Source organism: Carlito syrichta, unplaced genomic scaffold (assembly GCF_000164805.1).
Source record: "Carlito syrichta isolate Samal-C Ts95f unplaced genomic scaffold, Tarsius_syrichta-2.0.1 Scaffold289086, whole genome shotgun sequence".
Lineage (NCBI taxonomy): Eukaryota > Metazoa > Chordata > Mammalia > Primates > Tarsiidae > Carlito > Carlito syrichta.
Window position 1 is genome coordinate 77,189 of NW_007233182.1, and position 15,727 is coordinate 92,915.

Here is a 15,727-nt window from a genome sequence, read left to right on the forward strand (position 1 = left end):
CGCCCAGACTGGAGTACAGTGGCCACTCCTGGCCACCGCAGCCTCGACCTGCTGGACTCCGGCGATCCTTCTGCCTCAGCCTTCTAAATAGCTGGAACTACAGGTGTGCGCTACCAAGTCCGGCTAATTTTTTATTTATTGTAGAGATGAGGTATCATCAAGTTGCCCAGGCGGGTCGCAAACTCGCCGGCTCAGGCAATCCACTCACTCCCTACTTATTGTTTTATTGTAGAGACAAGGTCTCGCCAAGTTGCCCGGGCTGGTCTGGAACCCACAGGCTCAGGCAATCCATTTCCCTAGGCCTCCCAAAGTGCTGGGATTACAGGCTGAGCCACCGAGCCCGGCCTTCCTCAGACTTTCAATTATGACATTAAACATGACAGAAAATTATAAAGATCCTAAGTTCTTTAAACAATAAACTTCTTTAAATTACAAATGCATTTTCACACTATCTTGCAGCATGTTAAAAATATATACTGATATATGATAAGCATATATGTTTTTAAAACAACAGAATGTAATGTTCATTTTCAATAGTTGTGTTTTACTACAGTGCTGCTTAAACTTTAATGAGCATAAATTAACCGAAATCTTGTTTAAATGGAGATTGTAATTCAGTGGGTGTATTATGGGTAGGGCCCAAGAATCTGCATTTCTATCAAATTCCCAGGAGATTTGTCATGGCTCATAGAAAACTTTCTGTGTAAAAAGGCTCTGGAACAAGTGGTTCCTAACTTTGATTAGTCATTAGAATCACCTGAAGAATGTGGGGGAACTACAGATTTTCTCGTCCTTCACTGAAAATAAAATAAGTTTGAGGTAAAATTCAGAAAATAAAATGAGTTTCAGGTAAGAACCAGAAAAATGTGACCCAGATGTATGGGATACACTGATTTAAAGATTCATATACTTAACAAAAACTCTAACCATTCTTTAATGTCTCACTATTTCCAAAAATCGATACATTTTTCAGAAACTTTTCTTGGTCAGTAAGAAAAAAAACTACCACTAATCATACACAGGAAAAACAAAATTGAATACTGCTTACCATTATGTATTCACTCAAAGCCATACTGCCTTTCTAGTAATATTTAGGTTAAGTATTATGAATAACCAAAGAATACAAAATTGCTTAGAAACAAATCAAAAAGAGATTGTTCTTCAAGTACTTACTATGTGCCTGACACTATAGTAGAAACACTTTGGTACATTTCTCATTATGTAGCATGGAAAAATCAAATAATTTCCCCAAAGTAATCATAATCTAGCAAAGAAAATAGGAAAAGGTGGAGTAACATTCCAATCCATACATATTTTATGGTAGCAAGATGAAAATACCTCAGCCAGGACACGGTAGGGTTTTACAAACTCTATCATTTTGGGTAACAGAAAAGAGGAAGAGATTTGAGGAGACAAAGGCATGGTGGTGGAAGGAGTGAGCATAATAAGGAATAGTAAGACACATGGCAGAAAGTGGGCAGATTATAGAAAAATGGCAGATTCAAGAATGCCAAATAAATGTTTAGAATGTGAAACAGAAGAGAAGATTTCATGAGAGTGAAGTGTTGGTTCAAGAAAGATAGGCAATGTAAATGAACAAAAGACATATAGTAAGTTGTGGACAGAATTTTTTAAATTGTCAAATTTTGGGAAGAATGAATTGGAATATTACCTAATAATTGTCAAATCCTTTTAGTGTTCTTGTTTGAAAAGTATGGAGTTGAAAATCCCTGGTTAACAAGAAGATGAAGAAAAGCAAAGTCAAAGTGTTCAAGGCAGTTAAGAGCATCCAAATATTCAGGCATTGTTCTAATGAGGGAGGAAATCTTTCTTTAAATTGATGTTTGTAGTGGAGTAATTAGAAAAGATCAGAAAAACGGTATTGGTGATAAAGTTACGATCTTGGAGCTAGACAGATCTGAGTTTGGACCTTGACTCAAGCATTTACAGTAAGTCCCCTACATATACCAATCTTCAAGTTGAAAATTTTCAAAGATGCAAATGTGTGTTAGCATGTCCAATCATGTAAATTAGTTTACATGTCTGATGTATATTGTTATGTGCTGTATTGTAAGATTAAAAATGGTTTATTTATTTTTTGTGTTTGCTTTTTATGTGTTATTTGTGTTAAAAGTATTATACACCCATTATAATACAGTACTACATAGTCAATTGTGTTAGCTGGGTACCTAGGCTAACTGTTGAACTTATGAACACGCTCTCAGTATAGAACTTGTTCATGTGTAAGAGAATTATCATACTGAATGTGACCCTGAACAAGTTATTTTGCTTTTTAGTTATGTCTCAGTTTCCTCAAAAGAAAAAAAATTGGGTTGGCATCTCACTCTGTTGCTCAGGTTGGCGTGCAGTGATACTTGACATACTCGAAACTTTGATCGAAGCCCTAGAAATGGGCAAAACAGAAAACAATTTCATTCAGTTTGGAGAGCTTCAACAAATTTGCTTAGCAGGTAACTGACAAAAAAGGGGAGTAGGGGGAAAATAATTCTGATTATCCTGTTAAAAATGGATTATTTTTAGTAAGAATAATGTAGAAACTACTAGCTCTGAAGTCACAGAAATATTTGGAAAAAATATATTCCTAATCATAAATTACCAATTCCTGAAATTCTACTCTTTAATGTCATTTTGTAAAGCAGAAATATTATCTTCTGTGAATAGGCAACTATTTTTCTGAGAAGGATAACTTATTGTTATTAGTAATCAGCTTAGAGCAAATACATTTTTAAGGCCATTCCCTGGGAAAGGTTGATCAATGCAGGACTACAGGGGAAAAGGTTGAGAGTAGGGCCCAGTGGTTGGCTTTTGGACAGTTACCTAGACATATTACAAAGAAAAGTTGGGTTGGAATGGTAAGAAACCAAGGTGTGAGAGTCAGAAATTACAAATGTGCTTTGAAGGCAGAGTTATAAAGGAAAATTTCTTAACTGTGGACTCATTGAAAGTAAGGTCCCTTATGTATCATTTGTTATTTGTTTTCTTTAAGCTTTAGTTTTGATTTTATAAACGGAAAGAACTTATTTGTGTACAGATGTTAACCAGTCACATCTTTGTATCCATACAGTATGTACTAAATACTATGTAAGTCATTAAATGACAGTTTCAGTGGTTGGTTTATTGTATTACTCTTACTATTTAAAATGAACAACACAGTGGAAAGAGACTATCATAATATTTCTGCATATATTTCACTCTTGTTACTTGATCTGTTTTCACTAAAAGGTTTTCCAAAAAATGAATACTTTTATTTTATTAATTACCCCAAATTAACCGATTTCTTAAAAAGTACAGAATCTTAATGCAGCTGAATGTTTCATAAAATAATTAATGTTCAGATTTATGCTAAACCATCTTAATTTTCTGAGGGAAGGAAAGAACGTTCGCATCATGACTGTTACTAGAGTCCTTTATGAGAAAATAGTTTCTAAGTTTAACTCTAATGAGTAGTTATTTTTTCAGCTAATACTATCATTACGAATAACAAATAGGATGAGGATAAAGCTGTTATATGTAGAAAATTTTAACAACCACAAACGTGCCCTTTTCCTTCTTTCACATGATTTGTCCTATGCAGAAATCCCTTAAAGCTGATACAAAGTTTGAAATCAGATGTTATGACATTGGGTGAGAAGGACAAAATGGTAGTCACAAGAGATTAACAAACTTAACAATAATAAAAAGAAAGATAATGATGTAGCTGTGAGTTTATTCATCTTCAAATTTCTACACAAGTCAGATGAAAGTAGGCTTCTATGCTTTTAAAAAATTAATTATCTCTAACCATCACCCTTCTCCCATCATATTTCACACCTTGTTTCAACTCTCTTAATTCTTTTTTCTCTTGCATTTTCGATCTTTTCATCTCCACTATCACCCTCCCTCCCAAGACCTTCCTCAATTCTGCTTTTGTCTCAAGCAACCAACTTATTATCTTCCACTTTATCAGCATTTCCCCCAAAGATCTAGGGTACAATACTTGCCATCTCTACATACTCCCTTCTCAATTACCATTCAAGTCACTGCCACAGAGTATATTCTGTTAAAAACATTCTTGCCAAATCTAATAACTTTCTGCTTGTCTTATCCTATAGATGGGATACCTCAGACTTTGATAATGCTAACCTCCCTTAGTTTTAAAAAGGTCTCTTCCATTGGTTGCCAGGAGTTAGGAGGAAAGAGAGATGAATAAAAATGCAAGGGATTTTTAGGGCAGTGAAAGTAATCTGTATAATATGTGCTATAATTGTGAATACATGGAATTAAACATTGGCCCAAACTCACAAACAGTACAACACCAAGATTGAACCTTAATGGAAGCTATGGACCCTAGGCAATGATGATGTGTCTTTGTAGGCTCATCAATGGTAACAACCACACCATTCTGGTGGGAATGTTTATAATGGGAGAGGCTATGGGGGAGGGGATGATAGGAGAAATCCCTTGTATCATCCTCTCAATTTTGCTATGAACCTAAAACTAATCTGAAAAAAAGTCTTGATTAAAAAGAAAAAAATGTATTGGCAACAACTCGTGTGTGTGTGTGTGTGTGTGTGTGTGTGTGTGTGTGTGTGTGTGTGTGTGTGTGTGTGTGTGTGTGTGTGTGTATCTATCGTCTGTTGTCCTTTGCTGGCTCCTGGTTCTGTAGTCTTATAGATTCGCATACTTTGTTGGTTCATTACTGTACTCAATGTCTTGTCTTGAGACTTCTCTGTACTGTCTTCCTCTTCATTATCTCCCTCAAAATTATGGGATGATAGTCTTCTGTACATGATATGACTTTCAAAAATGCATCCTTTTCAACTCAATGCTAACTGCCTGCTCCTGCTGAACACACAGATATTCGACTTCTCAAACATAACTTATTATCGCCTCCAACTTTCTACTCCCTATCATCAAACCCTGCTATTCTTCCTGTGTTCTAGATAGCATCCGGGTCACAGTCAAATACAAACAACCAGGTACAAAAATTCAGAAATCTCAATTTCTTCTGATTCTTTTCGATTGTCAACATACATTTTAAAATCAAATTTTTTCTTCATTCTGTCTCATGTCCTTACCCTGTCCTTCCCCTAGTCAAGATTACCATGACTTGTTCTTTTTAAACAACATATTCTAACTTTCACACAGAGAGTCAAATATTTTTTTCTCATTCTAATCACTTCTTTTTGCTCCCAAGAATAACTTTAAGTAGAATGGTCTGGCTATGTTACATCCACTTCTTTTCTCAAATCTTACAGAATATTTGACATCCTTTTAAAAATGCATGCAAGACTTCAAATTTTGGTACGGGTATACGTATTCAGAGATTATGTCAATTTCTCAAGACCATGATTCAATCTTTCTTTACAGCTTACATAGATTTTTTTTTATTCCTAAATTATGTATTCATCATTTTTATAATCTTAGTTTTTCAAATGTAGGTGATTACTCATCATGTTACTGAAAATATTGCTTCACGTTATGAGTTAAACATAGTATATGCTCAATGAAAATGTGTTGAATGGAATGGAGTATCAGGAATTGTATATCAGTATCATGCATGAATAATTCCAAAATGTGAGTTAGATAAATACAGACATACAAGATCAAAAGAGGGAATTAATCAGTGTGGATTGCATTTGTGGAAAAAACATTCATGCAGGATAGTAATTGAGCTGGGCTTTCTACAACCATCGAATTTGATAAGCAGAAAAAAAAAGTAGGTTACCAAGGGACAGAAAAAAAAAAACCTAAAGGAATATGGTACGTCTTAGAACAGAAGTGGAAGGCAGAGAAAGGAAAAAACAAAACAAAACAATGTTTTACGGGGAGGTGTCACAATTACAAAGCTTAGGCTGTTAAAGCTTTACTTAGGAGACACAGGGCAGCCATTAAAGACTGTACAAGTTAATAGAAAGAGGACTAGGAATAGTCATTTGTCATTTGGTAAGATCAATAACAAAATAGTATGTGCCAGTTAACAGTGGTAGCTTTGATCATATTGTTACTTTGCAGGACTTATCTAGAACAATAATTTCTCAAAGAATTCTGTAATTTCTGTATTCATTTCTATCATGAGCACTAGGAATATATTTTACAGGATAAAAATTGCATGTTATGGACTTATGTTTTTATCTGGTCAATTCAAGCATCCACCCTGGGCTTTACATATTAAGTGTCCAATGTTTAAATTTCAGACTTAAAGTATTATCTCACCTCCTTTTCTTGGTATTTCAAGATCAGGATGACATAACATACCCACTAACCACTCATTTTCCAATAGCTAAGACACAATATTTATCTAATAGATAGTAAACAGATAACTTGAAAAACCAGAGAAACTCTCAGGTTTTGATCCTTTCTTCAGAGTAACTGACCTTTCTTGAATGTGTAGTCTAAATATAGGAAAAATAATTGTAAAGGATTAAGGCTTGGTGACCATTAGGCTTATTCCTTGAAACATTGAAAGGTAAATTTGGAATGTCCTATATATCTTTTTAAAATGTCCTTTTTTTCTCAGCTGAAATCCTAATAAACGAATGTAAACAATAAATCAGCAGTCTGGAATTTCCCAATTCACTTTAAAACATTTCTAAGGGAATCACTGACAAATCTAGAATTTTTCTTTTCTAAAACCTTAACCTATAAATAAAACCATCTCATAGATCTGACTGAGACCTTAAAAGTGTCCACAACAAACCACAAGTAGTCAAATAATATGAATGCAATTTCAAAACTGATCATGAAATCTCTGGTTTTCAAAACATTTAATAGCTAAATGCGATTAGCAACATTTGAAAACCCTGAGTGATTTCCTTATTTGACAGATACATAGAATTAAAGTTAATGTAGCCTCAGAAAATTAATACAATATGAGCCATGAGTCAAAACTAAAGAACTATCAGATCATCGATAGCTCTCTCTTGAATGCAATGAATAATGAAAAGAGATTAAGAAAGTTGCTTCAATTCTTCAACTTTGTTTTTAACTATAAAATAAAGGAGTTGACTAAGATGAACCATGGGTTCTCTTTTAGCCATAATGTTTTATTAGTTCATATGGGATGAAAATACATGTTATGTAGACATCCCTTCTTTTTTATTTTGGCAATGCAGTAACAGGGCACAGCCCTTCCAATATAGCAGAATGACTACCCAGGTAATGCAAAAGGAGAAAACAGTAGAAAGGCAAAATAAGTACATTATCCAGCCTCAATATAAAAGACTAGAAGAGATATATCTTCTTAAATGGACAAGTTACAGGCAATGAGAATTGAGGGAGAAATTGAGATTTAAAATAGCACATTTGTTATTCATATTTAATTATTTTAATTTTGTATTATTTATCTATGCATCAAAAGATACCCACTATTTATATGCATATGATGCTCTAGAAATACTGAAGTCCTAAACTGCTAAGCTTGCTTATTGCTTTTTGATGACATCATTCCCGTAATTTGGATGAAATAACTTTCTCCCTCTACAATGACATAACCACATATGAATTAACGAATTACGCTATAATATAATAATTTATCTCTGAGATGTTTGCTTGGTGCCTTCCCTTTAAGGTAATTTCTTATGATAAAATTTCTTATTCTCATTCTGTATTGTCTGTTTTAAGTCAGACTAAATATTTTATTCATGAAATTCTAAATTAAAATTGTTAAATCTTATTCACAAAATATTGAATATACAACTTATGTCACCCAGATTGTGATATTATAACTATTACTTTGGATTTAAAGGGTAGATTATTTCTGCCTATTTTGCAAAATATCTCACAATGTTTATCATAAGAGGGAACAGAACAAAAAAAGGAGATCTGGTGAAATGGCAACTATTTCTGCAGAGAAAGAGGCTCAAAAGCATGGTGGGAAGAGTCTGAGCATTTCAAACTGGTCCTTGATGCTAAATATAAAAAGAATTCCATTTTAAAATCCTTAATTCGGTACAAGACCTTATTTATCTTATCAATAGTATGAATCTATTTGTACAAAATGTATTATCATAATAAATAATATTATTAATTGAAAGCAAACAAGTACAATTCCATCTAAGTGTATGATGCGTTATGTGATTGTAGCATAATAGAACTCCAGTAATAGTAAGCTTTCTGAACTCCACTGGATAAAGATTCAAAGTCCAGCATGTAGTTTTAGGTTTAAGTTTTAATGTCAGTGGCTGCTTAACTTGGCATTCTATGTACTGAAAATTACACACAAAAATCGGTTATTTAGAAATATTTTAAATAAATAAATATATTGAATAAATATATTGTTGCATAAACTATGCCAGTTATAAAAATTTGATTCCATAATTTATTAATCCTGTGCACAACAAACAATTCATTTGTCAAATGAAAATACAAGTCTAAAAAATTTAACATCTTTAGGAAAAGAAAGAAAAATGAATTGCACAAAGAAATCTATAAAAAAGAATGCACATTCTTTTACATAATTGCTCATTCAGATATGTGTATGTATGTGTGTGTGTGTGTGTGTGTGTGTGCGCGTGCACAAGCCTGAAGGTTTATACACTAAGATTACTTTTTTTATGTGCCTTTCAGTCATTATACTAAAATAATATGATGTGGAAATACACAAGGAACAGAAATACAAATATGAAATATAAAATATACATTTTCTTACATGATGTTTTGAAATATGCAGAAACTATAGAGTGAACTGTTAGAAGTTAATGCTGATTATATTTCATATTTGTAGACACTATCACTAATAGTTCATTACAGACAACTTTAAAATGTAAAAGGAAAAATGTAGTCTGTCCTAATGGGCAAATAAATTCACATTATTGCCACATACATATGCTAGTGTGTGTATCAATTTATTTGATGAAAAATATATTAAAAACAACAAAATCGGATAACTAAATAAATAATCCTTTCATCAGCCCCCAATTTCTGCCATACTAATGCTTTGGTTAATCATCAGGGGACTAAATTATTCATTATAAATTTCAAAGTGGAGCCAACACTGAAAAAGCTCTGCTACTGGTCCTTCTTGGAACCAATATCAAGAGGATTCATGGCAATCCCAAATATTAACAATAAAATAGGTGAGAGGTAATCACTGAGGAAAGGTTTCTAGAACCAACTGAGCTCAGAGAGCTATATCCAAGCTGAACGAGGTGTGCAAAATAAAATTATTAATATGTTGAATTATACTATAAAGGAAAAAATATTAATCAATAAGTCACATACAAATGTCAGCCAAGGATTTAAAAACTCAAACCTTTATTCTGTTTCAGGTGAAGCACCTGGAAGGTTTATAATAGTAGCCCTAAACATGTTCACTCTACTATATCTTTACAGAATTAATAAAATCAGTTATAATGTGTACTTATTTCTTACTGGAGGACTATAGTGCCAATATCATTATAATAGTCAATAAAAACTCCTAAAAATAAACATGCTAAAATAAGATCTAATTTGTACTTTTTCACAATAAATTGAAGTTTACATTATACATCTTTACACTAATACAAAGAGTTAAATCTCACAGTACAGGTTTTATAAAAAGGATGTTTCAAAAAATAATTATTGCAACATTATCCCTGGTTAATATCTTTAACTTCTTGTTACTCTCTGACTATGCATTTATAATACAGGAAGGAAGAAAACACTGGAGATAAGCTGACATTGTCACATATATTTCCTAACTTTATATCTTTATGTGCTTTAGTTGTATGCAGACAAATGAGACAATCACTTTCCCTTGCATATTTGAACCATGATTCCTCTTGGCTGCCAGATATCATTTAAGTCTGGCGAGGAAGAGTTCTGAGTCTTTCACTCAGCCTTCTTTCATTTAGCAAATCAGAAAGTATTTGACTAACACTGATTTTTGCAAGTGACTAAGTCAATGCTCAACTTAAATTAATTAATTTAAAGACTCTCAGTGGGGAACACTGCCATCTGTTTTGACCCAAGATACAATGCTTCTTTTAGTGTTAATATTAAAAATATTTAAATTTCCATCAAACAGAATTGCCTCTTTTGTTCAAGCAAGAGTATATTGATGCTACTACACATACTGACTCAACATCCATTGCACACTGTGTTAATCATCGTGGTAAGTATTTTGTAGGGTTATCAGATTTAATTCCCATTATCACCCTATGAGGCAGGTACTGTTATGGTTCTAATTTTACAAATTGTGAGCATGAGGTTAAGAAAGGTCAAATAATTTGCCCAATAATCAAACCATTAGACTGATTCCAGAGCCCCAGGATGGGTTATTTGGTGCTGGGTAGGATTTATGTAAAGCCTAAATAGAGATAAGTTGAAAAAAACAAAAAAACAGCTCTTTTTATTTTTTGAGACAACATCTCATTCTGTGGCCCAGGCTAGAGTGCAGTGGCACCATCTCAGCTCACTGTAGCCTCAATCTCCTGGGTATTGGGGACTATAGACACATACCACCACAGTGGGCTAATTTTGTATTTTTTAAATTTTTAAAATAGAGATGAGGTCTTGCTGTGTGCTCTAGGCTAGTCTCCAACTCCTGGGCACAAGCAATCCTGCCTCAGCCTCCCAAAGTACTGGGATTATAGGCATGAGCCACAATGCCCAGCCAGGAAAAAATAAATAAATAAAAATAAATAAGTATATATTCTTAAAAATCACCACCATCCCCTTTTCCTTAATTCTTCTAATCCTGAATCCTTGTTAAAAATGAAACATTCAGGAAGTAATTTTAATAAAGATCTATAGGAGGAAAGATCAAATGTAGTCGGTATAATTTAATTTGAATGGAATATAAAGCAGCTGGATGAAGGCCAGCCAAGTTTTATTTTCAGATTACAGGTCGAAGATATTTTGTTCTTCAAAAGATTCATTTGGCCCAGTACTAAAGGTTTTAAAAGTAAGAGCCAAAAGACAAAGACCCTGAGCATCAAAGATAATTGCCATAGCAGTTTGAGTCAACAGGCAGAATCCTATGTAAAGTAGTATTCACTTCAGTAAAAACCTGTAGGCAAGACTAACAATAAGATTATTTGCAGATAGGTGTTAATGAGGTCATTTGGGCAGATGAGGTGTCAGCAAGATATAGCAAGATAAAGTAGTGAGCTTGGGTTACTATCTTGTGGTAGGGAAGTCAAAAATTGTGAAATATAGTATCCTGGCATAGTTAGCCATTTGTAAAGCTGTTTGATATATCAGGAAAAAAAGAAAGGCATCTATCCTAATACTAAAATTTGAAAGAAAAGTAAAATAAGTAAAACTTATTTTTCAAGTTAAAACAAATATTTGAAAAACTAAATGTAAACAGTAAGCATTGGAAGGAAATCGTTCACAATGAACCTCTCTTATGCTCATATGCTTATCTTTTAAAACCAGACATTAATGATATTTTCTATGGAATGCAAAGTCATAGTAAGGGTATTATATTATTACTCTCAGAATATTAAATATACAACCTATGGAACCCAATATTTCCTTTAAATATGACAAGTAGATTAAAATTAAGACTACAGTTTTCTTATAAAGAAAACTGTAAAGTACATATAATTACTGCCCAGTATTGCAATGAGCTGACTTGTAGAGGCACACTAAATATAATTTATTAGTGGGTTCATTAAATATCACTACTGTTCAATAATGTGACAATATGGTACCATACTCAGAGGATGGCTAACCTTTGATGGTAATCAATAAACCAAGATGCCAGAAAATAACCCTATGAAATACATTTTTATTGCATGTTTTGTTAGTAACTTGATACAATTAATACCTGAAAGAGGATAGTACTATGAAGAGCTTTTGACATCTGTTTAATATCAATTATGTAATACTCTTTCTTTAAGGTAATTTGGGTTTTAATCTACATTCAGTAGTTGTCAGTGGCTTTCTTTCACTTACACGGACGGCACTTTACCTCAAGCTTGTTACTAAACTTAAAGGAGTTTTATTTTTTAAGTGAAGTGGGGTGGAAGGAAGAGTAAAAAATTAATTTAATCTGCCAATTTGTAATACATGCCTGAAAATTTTGGCTTGTGTGTGTGTGAAGGTTGACTAACCATGAAAATATTATGTGTGGTATTAAATTAACCCACTGATAGGCATTATGTAGGGTCGCTTAAAAGACCCTACATGAGAACTATTACCAAGATTCACAATTTAGTATACATGTCAGTTACATAGGTGATAAAGCAATGTGGCTCTTTAGAATCCTTTCTATACCTTTCTTCCCTCTAGTCCACCAGTAAGCTTATAGTGCTCCAGACTTGGTAGACTAGCCCTCTGGCATATTGACACTTTAAAGATTGAATGAATACTAGAAGAAAACCATGTCCATCACACATAAACTGTCAACTGTAAATAACAGATAGTATTAGTTTTAGTTAGTGTCTTGATTTTAAATTACATTATGTAGCCTTTTTACCTTGCAGGAAGTCAATAGCTAAAGTAATAATAACAAAAAAATAAGTTACATGTGTGTTGTGAAGTCAAGAAGCACCATTTGTAAAGCGACTAATTTGAAGTATTAGGCTTGGCATACTGAACAGATGGAGAACATCTAGTACATGCATTGTCATGCTCCTCCATCGCCCCAGCAGTAGCAGACTGCACTAACTCCTCCTGGTACTTTTTCTATCTGAGAGATGAGATGCAGCCTCAGAAACATGGAAGAACTTCAGACTCCTATCCAACCATGAACAAGGCAGCCATGAACAATTTAGTATATCCTTGGAAAGACCAGTACACTGGTGATCTCAAACTCAGGCTATATATCCAGCCTTATGATTAAGGAATAATATGACCTCTGGTGAAGCACTTAATTTCTCCACATCTCATTTTTATTCTGAAAATATGTCAGTGAAAATATAAAGATCTGATGCCATAGATATTTTTTTTTTCCTCATCAGCAGAATAGAGAATTTTTTAAATGGTAGAAGTAGTTTTAGATAAAGTACAAACACTATTATTATTTATGTCAGTTCACTCTTCAGTCTAACAAAAGAAATTCTTCCATTTAGGATAAAGTGTTACCAATGCACTACTTTTTAAAGTGTACTTTAAATTATTTTTTTTTATTAAGTTAAAGTATATAATTATATTTTAAGTTTACCTTAAATTTACCTTCCTTTAAACAAATACAGAGAATATTTAGAACTTAAGATTATTTTAACTTTCCACATTAATTTAACTATATTCCTTCAGCAAAACATGTCACCACTTTTTAATTTTTGCTATTTTTTTCAAATGCTATTACACAGAAATCTCAGAAGGGCCAAATACTTTAGATTTAAAATAAATGAGACTCCAAACCAGATACTTTTAGATCATCCTGAAACCTTCATAAGCAGTAATTTTTACTAGCCTTCTACATTCACTAGTCTAGTGAATGTAGATATAGTACATGTTATTATATGTATCTATATAATATATTATATATCTATAGTACATGTGATTACAGTTTCCATTTCAGAACTCACTTTTGTATTGCATTTAAATTTTTTGTTTCATATTTTCAATAAGTAGTTATCTATTTTAGGTCATTATATTATATATATTATTTGACACTTTTATTATAAACGGTTTCTTTTTTTTAAGCAAATGTATGAATTTGAAATTTTTTCTTCATTCAGGAAGATAATTTATGAGTGTTAATTTTGTTATGTTCTATCTATTATTATTAGGAAATGTTATGTATAGAGCAGCAAAGAAATAAATTTGGGATTACTCAACTTAGGAACACTCTAGTCCATTGATACAAAATAAGCACATCAATTCTTAAGGAGACAAGCAAATATTCTGTATAGTTGTTCTGTGGGGACGGATTCCAGGACTCCATGGATAACAAAATCCATGGATGCTCAAATCCCTTATACAAAATGGTGTGGTATTTTTACATAACCTGTGCACATCCTCTTGTATACTTTAAATCATCTCTAGTTCACTTATAATGCTTAATGCAATGTAATGTTGTGTAAGCAGCTGTTATACAGTATTGCTTAGGGAATGATGACAAGAAAAATGTTTGTACATTTTCAGTACAGATGCAACCTTCCATTTTGTTTCCTTGAATATTTTCTATATGTGGTTGACTGAATTCCACAGAAGCAGAACCCATGAATATGGCGGACTGATTATACATGAAAATACATGACTTTACATATTTAAAGATTTCTTAAGAATACACATAGAAACATACTAAATAGAAACAAAAAATTGCTTCATTTAAAAATTCTTGAATGAACACTTCAGAATTGCTAAGCAGTTTCCATTGAACATTACAGTCCAAAGTGACAAGTTACACTCTAGTGGCAGAATATGTAATAATAATAATAATAAAGCCTTGGCATATTTATCTGGCAACTTGCAGACCATGGAAAAGCAACTTTTTCCAAAATATGTGTTGTATCAATCCAAAATCTCTATTTATTTTCTGCATATCAGCACTCTTTCCTCAAGTTTTTCCTAAAAGTTCAAGAAAAGTGTAGTGGTGATAGTCGTTACATATTTAAGGTAAACGTTAATGCTATCAACTCACAGAAACTGTGAACTGTATATTTGATGACATGATTTCAGTGAGAACAAAAGAAGTAACAGAAATCAGCTAATCACATCTGTATCTTGACATATCTTAACATATCTTGCTTATCCGCACCAATGGAAGGGATTGGCTATAGAACATCACAGATAACCTATTTAGTGAGATTGGGTCTATGGCCTTGTGCTTAATAACTAAATTTCTTATTGCCCAATGTGACTTACTGCAAATGTGTTGTGAGGATGCCCATCACCAGAGGAGTGGCCACAGACACATAATTTTGTTTCTGGAAGCAATTCCTAGGTTAAACAAAGAGAATCAGGAGTTGGCTTTTTTTTTTCAATCTTAAGGCTTATGTGAATCATGTACATATCATTTTAAAAAATTATTTTTGGGCATTATTATCTTGGTATACATCAAAATAGACAAGACTATTCCATTTTTGTCTCATAGTTAATACTAGTATAGATCTTAAAATAGCAGTAATTTGGCAGATGTGAAGTTGAATATTTGAATCATAATAAATTAACCCAATAACCAAAAATTCACTGATTATGTTCCCCAATACTGGCCTTAGGAACCTTATTTCCCTATTCTAGGCTAAAATTAAGGCCAATATTTATAAATACTTCTATGTATTTAAATGGCACTGCAATTTTAGAGTGCTTAAAGAGGGGTGCTATTTGTCCTTAAAACTTAATTGTCTTTACTGAATTTTGAAACCAGTAACCTTTGACTTGTATCAATATAACCAATAAAATGAACAGAAATCCTGGCCTGCCACATAATGTGAGAACAATCACAATAATCTCTTTAAGTAAGCTGCCTTGGCTATGCATTACTATACCATGATTATTGTCATTAAAATATATCTAAGACTATGGCCATAACATCTGTTAAAACCTGTTGAACTGTACCATTTGCACTGAAAACTATTCCATACACTCATGTATAGTTTGCATTTCTATCTGCAAAAGCAAAGTGATTATTTATTGATAAATGACACGGAATGTCATTTTTTACCTAAGTAGTATTAGACATTTCAAAGATTTTGTCTGAAGGGCAAAAGGATTACACTGCATTTGAATACACCATGTGACAACACATCCTTAGACTTCATGTGTGATATGAAAGGATGATCCCCATTCATAAGATACACAAGGGAAATTATAACTATACCAGAAAAGAAGAAAAGCAAGGGGGGATGTG

The 15,727-nt window shown here is 32.8% G+C and overlaps 1 protein-coding gene across 1 annotated transcript in view; it reads right to left on the reverse strand.

Annotated features, from left to right (window-relative positions):
• The window catches only part of LOC103256221 (forkhead box protein P2), a 124,050-nt gene that overhangs the window by 69,552 nt on the left and 38,771 nt on the right, over positions 1-15,727 (reverse strand). Inside the window, exon 2 of the mRNA XM_021710466.1 lies at positions 14,743-14,817. The gene's annotated coding sequence lies outside the window, so the exon portion shown is untranslated. The remainder of the gene's footprint in view (positions 1-14,742; positions 14,818-15,727) is intronic.